The sequence below is a fragment of the Kogia breviceps genome, chromosome 15 (genome assembly GCF_026419965.1).
Source record: "Kogia breviceps isolate mKogBre1 chromosome 15, mKogBre1 haplotype 1, whole genome shotgun sequence".
Lineage (NCBI taxonomy): Eukaryota > Metazoa > Chordata > Mammalia > Artiodactyla > Physeteridae > Kogia > Kogia breviceps.
In genome coordinates, this window is record NC_081324.1 from 40,565,589 (window position 1) to 40,581,818 (window position 16,230).

Below are 16,230 nucleotides of genomic sequence, written 5' to 3' on the forward strand. Positions count from 1 at the left end.
AAGTCGTAACTACCAAGGACACAAAGATCTAGCAAAAACCATGACATCTAAACTAAAGAACTACCTTCAATTCACCTCAAGGCTCCCCAAAAGGGTTTATCTAGTCTCTCTTAGTGTTTATCCCATAGCTAAGGTCACCAACCAAAAGATTACATACCAGAAACCTATATTTACACATCTTTACAGAACCAAAAACCACCATATATTCTCTATGTAACATTAGAAGTTATAATTACAATGACTGTAAAGGATTCTTATAAACATTTGTAGGAATTTGTTCTGTAACTTATACCATTTTATAAGAACTCTAAAAATTAAAGGAGAAATAAGTCACATAAAATCAAAGGTGCACTCTGAACTCTGATCGCCAATGTAACAGCTGCCCTAAAACATTCCTTCTCCTTAAGGATTAAAAGGGTTTCACATTGAAGACATCCCTACAAAAATACAAGGAAAATAGCAGAGGAGAAACTAAACTGAATGGCTAATCACTGACTTCTAGTTTCAAAAAGAATCAAGTAGTCATACCCTAGGCAGTGCTAGTCAAAGTGTGGTCCTTAGACAGCAAACTGCTTGCACCTACTCCATGAAGAGTAAGTACTGAGATTGACAGTAAGCACTTAGAAACTTTGACGGCAATGTTACAGAACTTTTACATCTACTGAATCTAACAATAAAAGATTTTAAGTTATACATTGTAGGCTTTTAATTTCCTTTTTCTTATAATTTATACTTCACATATGTTAGAAAAGAATCAGCCTGTGACAAAGGGAAAATGTTAAAAAAACTGGTCCTTCAGGGACATTTGCTTCCGGGAAGATGGAGTAGATGTAACTTTCCTTATTCCTCCCACTAACTACAACTAAAAATTCTGGACAGTGCATATGAAACAAACATAAGAAGACTCTTAAATGTAGGGAGAAGAAGGCAGAATGGCAAGACCTCAGGCCCTGAGGAACAACACAATGGTGACTACCCTGGGTTTTATTTTTGCCTCATATACCCCAAACTTGGAAGTGAAGAAGCTGGCCAACTGGAAACGCCAACAGGCACAGACCAAAAAAAAAGCCCAATAAAAGCCTGCTCTCTCTAGCCAAAGGACCAAAGAAGGGACATCTCAGCAAGACAGAAAACGCTAAGGGAAAAAAATGACTCTACTTCAGACAAAAACCACAGAAAAAACTGTGGCCCACCCAGGCCAGCAAAGGTCAGGTACGTAGCTTAAATTTCCATATACTCACCAGGCTGTAACAAGGCACCCCAACCCCATCCACACTAGACTGGTGCTAAGGAGGCCAAGTAGGGAGCCCAGGCTTTCACCCATGTCAGCTGCTAACAAGGGACCCTTCCATATCATGTCCCCTGAGAATCCTGAACCTCTAACCCCATCTGACAGTAACAAAACACTCTACTTCTTGGGTCAATCAAGGGAGGCCAAGTGGGGAGGCTGTACTTCTAATTCCTCCTAGCAATAACAAGGTAGCACCACATGCCACCCCTACCCCTGCTGGAGTGGTGTCGAAAAAAAAGCCAGCTAAAACAAAGGCTTAAATAAGATCCGGAATTTCATAGAATATGAAAATTTCCAGGTTTTAATTAAAAAAACCAAAAAGACACTCACCATACCAAAAGCCAGGATGACCTCAAACTAAACGAAAAAGACATTAATAAATACCAGCACCAAAATGACAGAGATGTCAGAATTATCTGAGAATGATTATAATGCAGCTGTGACACAAATGCTTCAACAAGAAATTTCAAAATAAATAAATAAAACAAATAACCTCAACAAAGAAACAGAAGATACAAATAAGAACAAAATGGAAATTTTAGAGCTGAAAAATACTGAAATAAAAAGCTAAGTTGATGAACTCAACAGCAAAATGGAAGGGACAAAGAAACTGGAAGATACAAAATCGGAAATTACTCAAACTGAACAACAGAAAGAAATAAACTAAACAAGAACTGACAGCCTTAGGAACCTGTGGGACCATAACAAAAGATCTAACATTCAAGTCATCAGAGTCTTGAAAAGAAAGAAAGAGAGTTTGCTGAAAAAGCACTTGCACTCAGGAAATAATGGTGAAAACTTCCCAAATTCGGAGACACAAACCTACAGGTTCAAGAAGCTGAGTGAATGCAAACAGGATAAACCTAAAGAAATCCAAACCAACATTTATCACAATTAAATTTCTAAAAACTAAAAATAAAGAAAAAATCCTGAGGACAGTGAGAGATAAAAGACACCTTAACTACAGAGGAAAAACTATTCAGACAGTGGATTTCTCATCAGAAACCACGGAGGCCAGAGGTATGTGGTACAACATTTTTCAAGTGCTAAAAGAAAAGATCAACACAGAATCCTATACCCAAAGAAAATATCCTTCAGGAATGAAGAGCAAATCAAGTCATCCCCAAATGAAGGAAAACAAAGAAAATCTGTGGCAAGCAGACATACCCTTAAGAATGGCTAAAGGAAGTTCTTAAAAACAAAAAAGAAATGATAAGAGAAGGAATCCTCACACATCAAGAGAAAACACAGTAAGCAAAAATAGACAAATAGGCTTTCCTTCTCCCCTTGAGTTTACTCATTTATGTTTGTGAAAACAAAAACTATGACACAGTGTCTAGTGTACTTGTAAATGTTTTTAAAAGAAATAAATACAATTGTATTAAAATGTGGGCGGGTAAAGGGATGTATAGGGAAGTAAGGTTTCTGCGCTTCATCTGAACAGGAAAAAGGATGACACCACTAGACAATGATTAGCCAGGTATATATAATGTAATACCTAAATCAACCAGTAAAAATATTTTTAATTAAAAAAAACTATACAAAGAAATACTCAAAAACAGTATAAATTAAAATGGAATTGTAAAAAAAAAAATGCTCAAGTAACCCACAGGAAGCTGGGAGAAGGAGCAGTGGAGGAATACCCAGAGAAACAAAAAACAGAGGGAATAAACAAAAAATTAAATGGTAGACTTAAGCTCTAACAGATCAATAATGACAATCATTGTAAATGGTCTAAATGGATCAATGAAAAAGACAGATTGCTAGAATCAACTAAAAAACTTGATCCAAGTATATGCTGTCTACAAGACACTTAATTCAAACATAACAGTTTAGGCAGGTTGAAAGTAAAAGAATGGAAAAGGATATAACAGCCAAACAATTAAAGGAAAGCAATCAAAGAAAAAAGAAAAGTAGCAGCTATGTTAATATCAGATAAAAGTAGAATTCAGAGCAAAGAGAATTACTAGAGACAGAGAAGGACATTATGTAGTGACAGAAAGTTTCAACCCACCACGAAAACACAGCAACCCTAAATGTGTATGCAGCAGAGAGCTGAAAAATATGTAAAGCTAAAAACTGATATAACCTAAAAGGAGAAACAGACTAATCCACAAATATAGTTGAGACTTCAACATCCCTCTCTCAAGAGCTGACAGAATACCTAGGTAGAAAACCAGCAAGGGTATAGAAGAACTCAACAACACTATCAACCAACAGAATCTAATCAACATATATGAAACATTTATAAAACACTCCACTCAACAGCAGAAAACACATTCTAATCAAGTGTCCACAGAACATATACCAAGACAGACTATATGTTAAGCCATAAAACAAGCCTAAACACATTTAAAAGAACTGAAACATACAGATTGTATTCTCCAACCACAACAGAATCAAAAAACCAAAAACAGAAAGATAACAGGGAAATCTCCAAACACCTGGAAACCAGACAACACACTTCTAAGTAATCCATGGCTCAAAGAAGTCTCTGGGAAATAAAAACATATATTAAACTGAGTGAAAATAAAAATAAAACAGAATTTGTGGGACAGAGCTAAAACAGTGCTTAGAGGAAACTTTATACTGCTAAATGCCCCCATGAATGTAAATGCAAAAAGTCCTCAACAAAATATTAGTAAATAGAATTCAGCAAAATATAAAAGGGATAATACACCATGACCAAGTGGGGTTTATTCCAGGAATGCAAGGCTGGCTCAATTAAAAATCAATCAAAATAATCCATATCAATAGGCTAATGAAAAAAATTACATGACCATATAAAGATCAATGTGCAAAAAGCACTTAATGAAATTCAACACCCATTCATGACAAAAAGTTTCAGAGAGACAGGAACAGAAGGGAACATCCTCAGTTTGATGAAGAGCATCTAGAAAAACCCTACAGTTAACACTATACTTAACAGTCTGTAGTATAAGTACCTGACATTAGCTTTTTTGATTGTACAATGTAAATGCCTGACATTAAGCTTTTGATTTCCCAGGCATCCAGTTCAAAGACATCCATCTTGAATAAACACATTGCCAGCTACACAGCTAGATAAAGAGCCATGGCACCCCACCCATAAAGTTACGTTTTTTGGGTTTTTTGTTTTTTCTTTAAGAAAGCTCTAGTCATTAGATAACTGACCATTTGACAGCCTGCTTTTCCCTTCCTGTGCCCTAATTCCTGCTCTTATGTCTTACATTCACCAATAAAGAGAGAACCCACAAAACCCTAGGCCCTTCACCATCAACCCCCAAAAAAGCAGAAACCCAGGTCTGCACTCTTTACCCACAACCTCGTTGTGTGGCCTCAGGCATGCCATGTACCCTCCTCCAGGACCTGTAAGTAATAAACCTTTTATTTTCAAACTTCCCTTATGGTTGTTGCAGAGGTGTGTCTTACAATCACTGTAAGAGCACAAGGGCCAGTCCAGACACAAAACTGGCACCAGAAGGGGAAATGTCTGTGCGGGGCCTCACCACAGGCCCAGCTGAGTGCCAGTCATTTCTAGCCAATAGCATCACTATGGATTGGCAGAGACTGACCCAAAACATAGTGAAAGACTGAATGCTTTCTCCCTAAGATCAGAAACAAGGCAAAAACGTCCTCTCTTATTATTCTTATTAAACATAGTACTAGAAGTTTTTGCCAGTGCAATAAGGCAAGAAGAGGAAGTAAACAGCATGCAGACTGAAAAGGAAGAAATAAAACTGCCCCTATGTAGACAAGACATGGTTGTCTACTTAGAAAGTCTCAAGGAATCTACAGAAAAACTCCTAGAACTAAAAAATGGGTTCCGCAAGACTGCAGGATACAAGATCAACATAAACTTCTCTCTACTAGCAATAAATATATGGACACCAAAATTTAAAATACAATACTATTTTTTTTAACATCTTTACTGGAGTATAATTGCTTTACAATGTTGTTAGTTTCTTTTTTATAACAAAGTGAATCAGCTATACATGTACATATATCTCCATATCCCCAACCTCTTGTGTCCACCTCCCACCCTCCCTAACTCACCCCTCTAGGTGGTCACAAAGCACCAAGCTGATCTCGGTGCTTTGCTATGCGGCTGCTTCCCACTAGCTATCTATTTTACATTTGGTAGTGTGTATATGTCAATGCTACTCTCTCTCACTTTGTCCCAGTTTACCCTTCCCCCTCTCCGTGTCCTCAAGTCCATTCTCTATGTCTGTGTCTTTATTCCTGTCCTGCCCCTAGCTTCTTCAGTACCTTTTTTTTTTTAGATTTCATATATATGTGTTAGCATATGGTATTTGTTTTTCTCTTTCTGACTTACTTCACTCTGTATGACAGACTCTAGGTCCATCCACCTCACTACAAATAACTCAATTTCATTTCTTTTTACGGCTGAGTAATATTCCATTGTATATATGTGCCACATCTTCTTTATCCATTCATCTCTTGATGGACACTTAGGTTGCTTCCATGTCCTGGCTATTATAAATAGTGCTGCAGTGAACATTGTGGTTCATGACTCTTTTTGAATTATGGTTTTCTCAGGGTATATGTCCAGTAGTGGGATTGCTGGGTCGTATGGGAGTTCTATTTTTAGTTTTTTAAGGAACCTCCATACTGTTCTCCATAGTGGCTGTCTCAATTTACATTCCCACCAACAGTGCAAGAGGGTTCCCTTTTCTCCACACCCACTCCAGCATTTGTTTGTAGATTTTTTGATGATGGCCATTCTGATTGGTGTGAGGTGATACCTCATCGTAGTTTTGATTTGCATTTCTCTAATGATTAGTGGTGTTGAGCATCCTTTCATGTGTTTATTGGCAATCTGTATATCTTCTTTGGAGAAATGTCTATTTAGGTCTTCTGCCTATTTTTGGATTGGGTTGTTTGTTTTTTTGATATTGAGCTGCATGAGCTGCTTGTAAAATACAATGCCATTTTCAATTGTTCAAAATACAAATACTTACATGTAAATCTAACAAAAACCTAACAAAATCTAACAAAACATGAACTTGTATGATAAAACTACACAACGCTAATGAAAGAAATCAAAGAAGATCTAAATAAATGGAGAGACATACCATGTTCATAGACTGGAAGAAACAACATAGTAAGACATGAATTCTCCCCAAATGGATATACAGGTCTAATGCAATTCCTATCAAAATTCCAGTAAGATTTTTTATAAATATAAACAAAATTATTCTACAATTTATATGGATAAGCAAAGGAAAGAACAGCTAATACAATTCTGAAAAAGAATGGAGTGGGAGGAATCATTCTACACTTACTTAAGACTTATTATATTGCACAGTAACCAAGACTGTACAATACTGCTGGAGGGACACATAGATCAATGGAACAGAACACAGAACCCCAAAATAAACACATACAAGTATACCCAACCGATTTTTTTTTTACAGACATAAAAGCAATTCAATGGAGGAAACAATGTTGCCTTTTCAACCTATGGTGCTGTAATAGCCAAAACTGGAAACAAATGTCCTTCAACAGGTAAATGGTTAAAAGAACCATAAAAGTACATCCATACTATGAAATACTACTCAGCAATAAAAAGGAAGCAACTATTGATACACCCCATACCTCGATGAGTCTCCAGAGAATTATGCTGGGGGGGAGGGGCGTGGGGAGCAAAAGCCAATTCCAAAAGGTACTTACTATATGACTCCATGTATAAAACATTCTTGAAAGGACAAAATTATAGAAATAGAGAACAGATTAGTGATTGTCAGGACTTAAGGAGTGGACGGAACTGGGAGGGAAGAGGGTATGGCTATAACAGAACAACATGCAGAAACCCTGTGCTGATGGAAATGTTCTGTATCTCGACTATATCAATGACACTCTCATGGGTCTGACACTGCACTACAGTTTTACATGATACCACTGGGAGCAACTGGGTAAAGGGTACATGGGCTCTTTCAGAATTATTTCTTCTAACTGCATGTGGATCTACAATTATGCCACCAAAAAAAGTTTAATTTAAAAAAGCCCAGAGTTTGGGCTTTTTGAGCACTAGCTGTCCCTAACTCCTTGCTTGGTGCCCTGAAATAAATGCTGCACTTTCTTTCATCACACACACACCAAAAAAAGCCCAAAACTGGACCTTCACTCACTACTCTAAGATTCATCACCCAAATGTTAACACTTCAGAAAAGATCTACCTTCTTAACAACTCTTTATTAATTTTGGCTTTGTGGTGGACTGTGGACACATAGATATAAATGTAAAATATTATCCGTACCCTCAAACACCATAAACTTAAGTAGAGTGACAAACACAGGCATCAATCAACAGTGAAAGCCTTCATAAAGGAGATGAGATTTGAGCAAATCCTTGAACAAGAGGTAGCACTTCCACAAGTGGAAGTGGAGATGGGATGTCTTGGGAAGAAGAAAGCATATGTAAAGACTCGGAGCTAAAATAAACACAGTGCCTATGAAGAAAGGGGTGTGTGTGTTGTGAAATAACAAAAAGATGGAATAAGCAGTGTGAGGGTAACAATGGAAGGTCCGCAAAAGCTGTAGGGTGGAATGCAGATGAGAGAAGACTTCCTTACTAACCCAGCCAACCAAAAGCAAGCAGCTCCCCACCACCACACAAACACAGTCTCTCCAGCACCCTTTACCTTTTCTTTCTAGCACTCATCACAAGTTTAATTATTATGTACTTACCTGCATGTTTATCTAATGCTGTCCAACCCCAGTTATCTTGAGTATCTAGCACTGGACTGGCAGACAATAAGCGCCCAATAAATATTAACTGAGTCAATGAACGAACAGCAAGTATTCACTTCTAGTTCCCTTCTATGCAGTTGCCCCAGTCTTCTTTCCTGCATTATCTGCCACTCCGTGCGCCATGGTCCCTCTCTGACCCACTGCCTCTTTTAGCTAATCTCTCCTTTTTCCTAGCTCCTCCACCTCAGCCCAGCTCTAACCCATCATAAAATAAAAACTCAGTATATTTTAAAATAGTGGTTCACATTTGCAATGTTGTAACACTCTTCTGAATCTCAACCAATTAAGAACTGTATCCCAAGAATCTGTTACTGAAAACAAAGTACTACAGTTGTAAGTTGTTACAGAAGCATAATAGATGTATATATTACATAAACAGACAAATATCAGCAGAAATAGCTATTCCTGTCAGGGCCTTACTTTCCTGAATATGAGAGCCTTTTCCCAGTATTAGATGATCCTATCTGGTCTATGCAAAGCTGCCCACTGAAGACAGCCAGGACAGTACTTCTCAAGGCTACCAAAGTTACACAAAACAAGGAAAACTGAGAAACTGCCACAGACCAAAGACTAAGGAGACATGATGACTAAATGCAATGCGGTGCAATGTGGTACCCTGGACAGGATTCTGGAACAGAAAGTGGATATTAATGAGAAAATTGGTGAAATCCTAATAAAGTCTGGAATTTAGTTTTTAAAAAATATATATACACATATACATATGTATATGGCACTAAGATATGATTAAGATTCAAATTTATAAATATTATTTTATATTATTAAAAAGAGAAAGAGATAGGGCATGCAAGGGAACCAGGAAATGAAACTCAGGCCAGGGTAGCTGGGGTTTAGAGCTGAAAAGCTACACACAGATCTACCTTCATTTTGATTCTGGTCCTATGTTCTTACCCTCTGCCCTGAATATTACCTTGCCTGAATTGCTTGGGATTAACTAGTTTTGACTTCTGAACAGGCTCATTAATATATTCAAGAAGCATTTACTGAGTGCCTACTGCTTACCAGGCACTGTGCAGTCTTTGAAGATACATGGCTGGAAAAGGAAGACACAATCTCTGCTCTCATAAAGCTGACACTCTACTACAGAAGCCAGGCATTTAACAAGTATTTGTGTAAATGATGAGTGTTCCCAAGGCATTCAAAGTTGGCTTAAGAGCCCTACCAAACAATCCATCAGGACATTTGTTAAACCCAGTTATCACTGGTGTTCTGAATAAGGCCTTCAGTATGAAAACAAATCACTTGAGATCTGAGATCTATCACCTGTGACCTGTTAAATCACTTTAACAGATACTCATTCAGTTGATGTGGCTTGGGACCTGAGATTCTGCGTTTCTTCCAAACTCCCAGGTGACAGAGATGCTGCCGCTGGTTCACGAACCACTTTGCATTAGCAAAGCACTGAAGGTACCACGGAAACATCCCTTAAACTATCATGTAAAATGCAAGCTCCATGAAACCAAGGATATTTTGCCTCTCCTATTCACCATACTATACCCAGGACTGAAAACTATGCCTCATAGACATATGGCACTCAACAAATACTGAATACGCCAATGGATATATGGTCTAGACAAGTACTAATAGTAACCAATAGTAACCACCGGTCACATTTGGCTACTGAACACTTGTAATGTGGCTACTGAATTTTCAAAACTTTAATTTTAATTAAGTTAAATAGCCACGTGTGGTTAGTGGCTACCACAGTGGACAACCCAAGTCCAGACACAGATGTAATGTAAAGAGCACTGGATTAATAAGACCTAGGTGTGAATCCCAACTCTGCTACTTAGCTTGCGCCCTGTAAAATTACAACTTCTTAGGGCCTCAACTTCATTTGTGAAATGAGGACAAAATACCCACCCATCCCACCCCACCCTCTCAGAGTTCTTGACAAGAATTATTATAGATCAATGTGTTGATATTAACCATAGGTATGATCTCTGCCCTCCAGAAACAGTTCACAATGACAAAGACTACTCTGACCATTGCCCTCACTTGCCAGAAAATGCCAAGCCCGTCCGGTTAGCTTAGTGGCTCTACGAATGAGGCCAAGGTCACAAGTTCGGAGGAGGGGGACCTTCACTTAGCAAGGCTGACCAGGTAAGAGAGGCAATGACATTGCAAATCATCACAATTCCTGGCAAATCTTTAAATGGGCATTGCATTGATTATGGATGAGTAAATGACATTTCATTCATTCATTCTTCCAGGAAGCTTTACTACATTACCTAATGCCCGCTACTTCCCATCAACAGACGTCTGCTAATTCAGGGCCGGGTCCTCTTCGCGGGTAGTGGGCCGGAATACCCCAACCCGGGCCGCCCGCGTGTCCTCCCCTCCCGCGTCGCGCCGGCCGGGCGGGGGTCAGCCTGGCACCGCGGCTCCAAGTACCACACCGCCGGACCGAACCCAGGAGCCATATTTAGCTATATTTTGGTCAATAAAACAAACTTCCGTCTTCTAAAGAAAAACGGTTCTAACTCAATGTCAAACTAGGACGGAAACTCGCTTCTCGCCGCAGCAGCCAACCAGAGACGCCGCGTGTCCAGCAGCCCCCGAGTCCCCGACCCGGACCCCGCGCCCAGCGTGCCCGCGCCGGCCACAAAGGGACGGGAGACGCGGACGCGGCCGGGCCTCCTCCCCCTCCTCCTCCCCCGGCCCCGCGTCAGCGGCCGCGGCTCCGGGACGGCCCGGGCGCGGGAGGACACTCACCTCGGTCCGCGCGCGGCGGCGGCGGCGCCGGCGGCGGGCGCTCCTCGGGGCCGGCCCGGGCGGTCGCGGCGCGGTCCCGCGGGCCGCAGCGCGGGCGCTACTCTCGGGCCGCCGTCCGCCGCGCCGCCTCCTCGACCACTGCCGGCGGCTCCCCCGGCGGGCGGGCGGGCCCGACTCGGGCCCCGCCTCCGCCGCGCCTGCCCCCTCCTCCGCGCGGGGCCTCGCGGGCTTGGCGCGCTACTCCGGGCCACCCCGCATGCTGCTGCCGCCGCCGCTGCCGCTCTCTCGGGACCGCCTCAGCGCGGCGGTCCGGGGCCGCAAGGCCGCCCACGCAGGCCGCTTGGGCGCGGTCCTCCCCGCTCGCGGCGTGCTGGCGGCGGCGGCGGCCCGTGCGGCTGCGCGGGGGAGGCGGGGGCGCCGCGCATTCACCCGGATGCGGCGCCCCCGCCCCTGCGGCGAGCCCACCTCGGGGCCGCGGCGCTTCCCTCGGGGCCGTGAAGGTTCCGGCTTCTCGGCGCCTCTACCTCTACCTGTCCCACACGCGGGGAGGCGCGGAACCCGGGCGCCGGAGCGAGAGCCTCCGGGCGGCGCTGCCGGTTCTGTCCCGGGCGGGAGCCTGGGTCTTCGAAGGGCTCAGCCGTGAGGTCCGGGCCGGGTGGTCTCCACCTGAACCTGTGCACGGACAAAGGGGCTGCCGCCGCAAGTGAAGTACAGCTCGGGCCGTTTCACGTCGAGCAGGTCGCGGGGTTGGGAGGAAAGGGATGTGCCCTCACCGCGCCGACGAGATCTTCGGATCGATCCCGGGGCCGAGGCCAGGGCTGTTCCTGACCCGCGAGCGGCAGACGAGGACTCGGAGCTGGAGGACGGTCAGCGGCCCCTTGGTCTGGCCGAGCTGAGCGCTGCGCCCGGCAACCGGGATGCAGGAGGTCCAGGACCCAGGGTGGGCGGCGAGAGGGGAGGCCACGGACCGGCGAAGCCGGAAGAGGCAACCAGGCCTTGGGGGACAAAAACAACCCCGGCCCCCGCAGGATGGGGGGCTGTTTAGGGCAGTGTCTCCCGCGTAGTTCTGAGAGGGGCCCTTCCACTGTGCCCCCTTGGGAAACACTCTTCCTTGGCACTAATTCCAGTACCTAGCCGTACCTTAACCTGAAGAGAAGACGCAGCCTGGTCCTCTGTCACTCACTAGGCATGACCAACTGTTCTTTTAATAAATTTTCTACTTGAATCATTCAGAGGTTTTTGTGTCTTGCTTGCCAACGATGACACTAATGTTTATAATATTTAAATGGTCCCATTTTTATATTTTAAATAAAGGTATGTTCGCAGAAAGAACCAAAAGGCTGGAAGGAAATGATGTTACTGAAGATTATCTGTGGAATTTTACCATCCTATTGTGTGCTTATCTACATTTTCCAAGTATTCTAAATAAAAGTTAAAAGTTGCTTTTAAAAGTACTTACATAATATTTTGAAACAAAGTGAATCATGATTGGCCTGTTAATGGACCATAAGGGAACTTCACTTTGAAGTTTGTATCTTTTTAAAAAATAACCGTGTTAAGGGAAAAAAAAGATTTTTTTGTATCTTGGGGAAAAAAAGATTTGCAAATCGTATATCTGATAAAGGACTTGTATTCAGAATATATAAAGAACTCATAACTTAATAAGACTAATAATTGAATTTTAAATGGACAAAAGAATGGAATAAGCATTTTACCAAAGAAAATATTTACATGGTCAAGAATAGCATGAAAAGATGTTCAACAGCCTTAGTGACTAGGGAAATGAAAATCAGAACCACAATGAGAAAGCTCTTCACACCCACTACAATGGCTGTAATCAAAACGACTGATGATAGCAAGTGTTGCTGAGGCGATTAGAGAGATTAGAACCCTAACCTGCATTTCTGATGGATATGTGAAATGGTACAGCCACTTTGGAAGTTGGTTAAAAAGGAGCTTCAAAAGTTATACGTAAGAGTACCATATGACCCAATGATTCCACTCCTAGGTATATACCCCCCAAAACTGAAAGCACGTTCATATAGCAGGTTGTATATAAATATTCATAGGAGCATTATTCATAATACCTGAAAAGTAGAAACAATTCAGATATCCAGCAACTGGTGAATGGATAAACAAAATGTGGTATGTCCATACAATGAATGCTATTCAGCAATAAAACAATGAAAGATACATAGAAGATATGTGGAAGATACAATATAGAGGAACCTCAAAAACATTAAACCAAGTGAAAATAGCCAGATGGGTGGTGATCATGGGTTAGGTCAGGCAATAGGCATATGTCAGCATGGTGAGGGCAGTCCTGAGTGTGGTAAGTGTGGATCATAAGCAGTCAGGAGGGTCCCTTGCTTTGGATCTGGTGATAAGAGCAGTACATTTTAGGCATTTGTAAGGGGCATAAGCAGGTAATGGTGACTAATTGTTGTATTACTGCACTGGATGTCTATATCCAAAAGCCCCAAATCCTGGGAGCTTAAAACTACACAGGTCCTTTCTGGCCCACAAGTCATGTCCTTTGAGGAAGGGGGATGGGGTGGGGGTGGGGTGGGGTCCATCCCAGGCTGAAGAAGAATCCAGAGCAGCACATGGTTCCTCCTTGGCAGAAACAGTAGAAGGATACGTGGCATATTGTACATAGTCTCCTAACACTTCCTCACCAAGTGTCACTTTTATGCATGCATTTCATTGGCCAAATCAAACGACCTGCCATATCTAACTTTCAAAGAAGCAAGGAAATGCAATAAATCCCAGCATTGTCCCCAGAAGGCAGAGAGCTGCAAAAATTTGGATTATAACGTTAATGACTATCACAAGTATCAAAATTGGAGGATAACTTTTTATTTTGAAATAATTATAAATTCATAGGAAGTTGTAAAAACTGTACAGAAAAGTCCTTTGTACCCTTCACCCATTTCCCCCCAATGGTTACATCTTATAACTGTAACTTATAAAAAAGCTATAAACTTGTAACTATAGTTCAATATCAAAACCAGGAAATTGGCATTGGTACAATATGAGTGTTTAGTTCTGTGCCACTTTATCGCATGTGCAGTTTCCCATAACTATCACCAGCATCAAGATACAGAACTATTCCATTACCACAAAGATCTCCCTCATGAACTTCCTTCATAGTCACACCTACCCCTCCCCCATCTCCACTATCTCTAACCCCTGGCAACCACTATCTGTTTTCCATCTCTATAGTTTTGTTATTCAAGGATGTTATATAATGGAAGCATACCATATACGACCTTTTGAGACTGGCTTTTTTTTTTTTTAACCTGGCATAATACACTTCCATATTGTTGGGTTGTTTTGTTTGTTTTGTTTTTGCTAGTCACCTGTCAACTGGGCCGGGATGAAAGTGCTGGCTCTCCACTTGGTCTTCTCTGACATCACCCCAGCAGGGGTTAGAGGAGTCATGAGTGATGCCTTCTAACAAAAGGGTGAAGGTGGGAGTCCCTCTATTCAGCCTTTGCTGACTGGGGCAGGGGTGAGGTCACATTTTTTTTTTTTTTTTTCTGCAGGGTTTGGCTAGAATAGGGTAGTTACTGGTCTAAAAGTTTTCTACATTTCCCCTTTCCCAGTCCTTTAGCTAGTGAGAGCAGGCATTTCTTGGGGTTTTAAAAAAATTTGTTCCTGTGGTGTTTCTAGGTTGCCAGCTTCTCTAGCCTAAGATATATGAGGCAAGACAAACAAACAAACACACAAACAAAAAAACAACACAGAGAACTCATTGTCCTGTCATTCCTCAGATCCCAAGGTTAGTCAGTTGTCTTCTTCTCTCTGCCTTTCAGTTTTCTCTTGTTTGTTTCATATACAATATCCAGTGCTTTTAACTGTTCTTAGTGAGAAATGTACTCCATCCACACTATTCCACCTTGGGCAGGAACAAGAAGTTGAGAATAAAGTTTTAAAACATAAAGCAGAATGCAGATTATTCCTATAAAAAAGTCACTCCCAGTTTCTTGCATTCCAATAGGCTTTTATGAGTCAGAAAGGAAAGGGAAGATTTATTGCTGGTTTATTGGGAATTCCACACATATACTCTGGAGACTTATGTGGGCTATATTATCATACAGGAAAAAAAATAGGTGAAATCCTGGGAACTGCTAGATCAGAGACTCAATGGAGTCCGAGGTCAGCAAGCATGGAGGAGTGGAAAAGTTGAGACAGCTGGTGAGAAAAACAAGCCTGAGGTTCTGCAGGTGGAATAGGCCTTGCACTGAGAAGGCTCAGCATATGCCATTTGGGCACATAGCCAATGAAGGCGAAGAAGGCAGTGACAGAAATGAACCTAAGAAACTGAAAATAATACAGTCAGACCAGACACCAGTATGAATTTTTTGTAAGGTTAAGGAAAGCAGGAGTCAGAATAGCAGCTAAAACCTAAGTCAGGTACAAAAATCATCAAGGGCAAGGGAAGCAAGTCTTAGTGGGCAGTAGATTTGGGTGGGCAGTCATCACTTAAAAGGAAATCAAATGGAATGAACCTGAAATGAAGAGAAATGGAAGAGATGTTGGGTTCTCAATTCAAAAGAGGTACTGCGGAGTAAGACAGCCAGAGGGTTTGTTTGTTTGTTTGTTTGGCCATACCCTGGCAGCATGTGGGTTCTTAGTTCCCTGACCATGGATGGAACCCATGCCCCCTGCACTGGAAGGCAGAGTCTTAACCACTGGACCACTGGGGAAGTCCCAACCTGAGTTTTAACACATGTGAATTCAGGGTATTATTAGATGGCATTTAGGAAGACTCAGTGAAAAAGACTTGGTAAGCAGCACAGGGTGGAGGAGAAGACTGCAGGTCTTTTCCAGCTAAGAGTGGTTTTGAGAGATTTATAAAATACCTTTCTGTGGCCCCTTCTTTCCCCTAGTCATAGCTTCCCAGTCCCACAGGGCACCAGTCTATCTGAATAATTATTTACACATTTCTAGCAAAGGAGTGAGGCACTGCTTTTATAGCTTTAGGCCCAAAGGAAGATGTGGTAACAGAAGCTATGTGACTCAGAGCAATACCCTCACATATGCCACACCACCTGGCTAAGTGACCCTTGAGACAGTTTCTACCAGCTCTGAGGATTCTGAATACAGTCTGTCTTACACTGCCCTGCCATGTTGGCCTTCCTGAAACACCAAGTTCATGAAGCCATTCTGTCTATACACACATTACTCAAGCCATACAAGCCCTTCACAATCTTGTCCCATTCTCACCAGCCCCAGCCCTCTTGCTCACAGCTCCCCCATAAGAATTCTCTGGTCCAGTCATATCACACCTACTTCAGTGTTCCCTCTCTCCACATTTATTATGGTGTTTATTTCTTCCTTGCCTACTTTCCTCCACCTATCTTAATCCCTATGGATTCTTTTGCAGTGCAATTTTCTTTACCATCTACCACCTCTTCAGTTGGGTTGATCTCTCTCTCTCTCTCCTTT

General features: G+C 42.1%; 1 protein-coding gene across 5 annotated transcripts in view; it reads right to left on the bottom strand.

Annotated features, from left to right (window-relative positions):
• GALNT1 (polypeptide N-acetylgalactosaminyltransferase 1) overlaps nt 1-11,742 on the bottom strand; it is a 123,468-nt gene extending 111,726 nt beyond the window's left edge. For 2 of the 5 annotated variants that reach the window (XM_059041364.2, XM_067016019.1), the window contains exon 1: nt 10,777-10,834. The gene's annotated coding sequence lies outside the window, so the exon portion shown is untranslated. Of the gene's footprint in view, nt 1-10,776; nt 10,838-11,549 lie in introns of those variants that run through there. The other 3 variants (XM_067016022.1, XM_067016020.1, XM_067016021.1) reach the window with 3 other exon arrangements.
• Nucleotides 11,743-16,230: the final 4,488 nt, after the last annotated feature.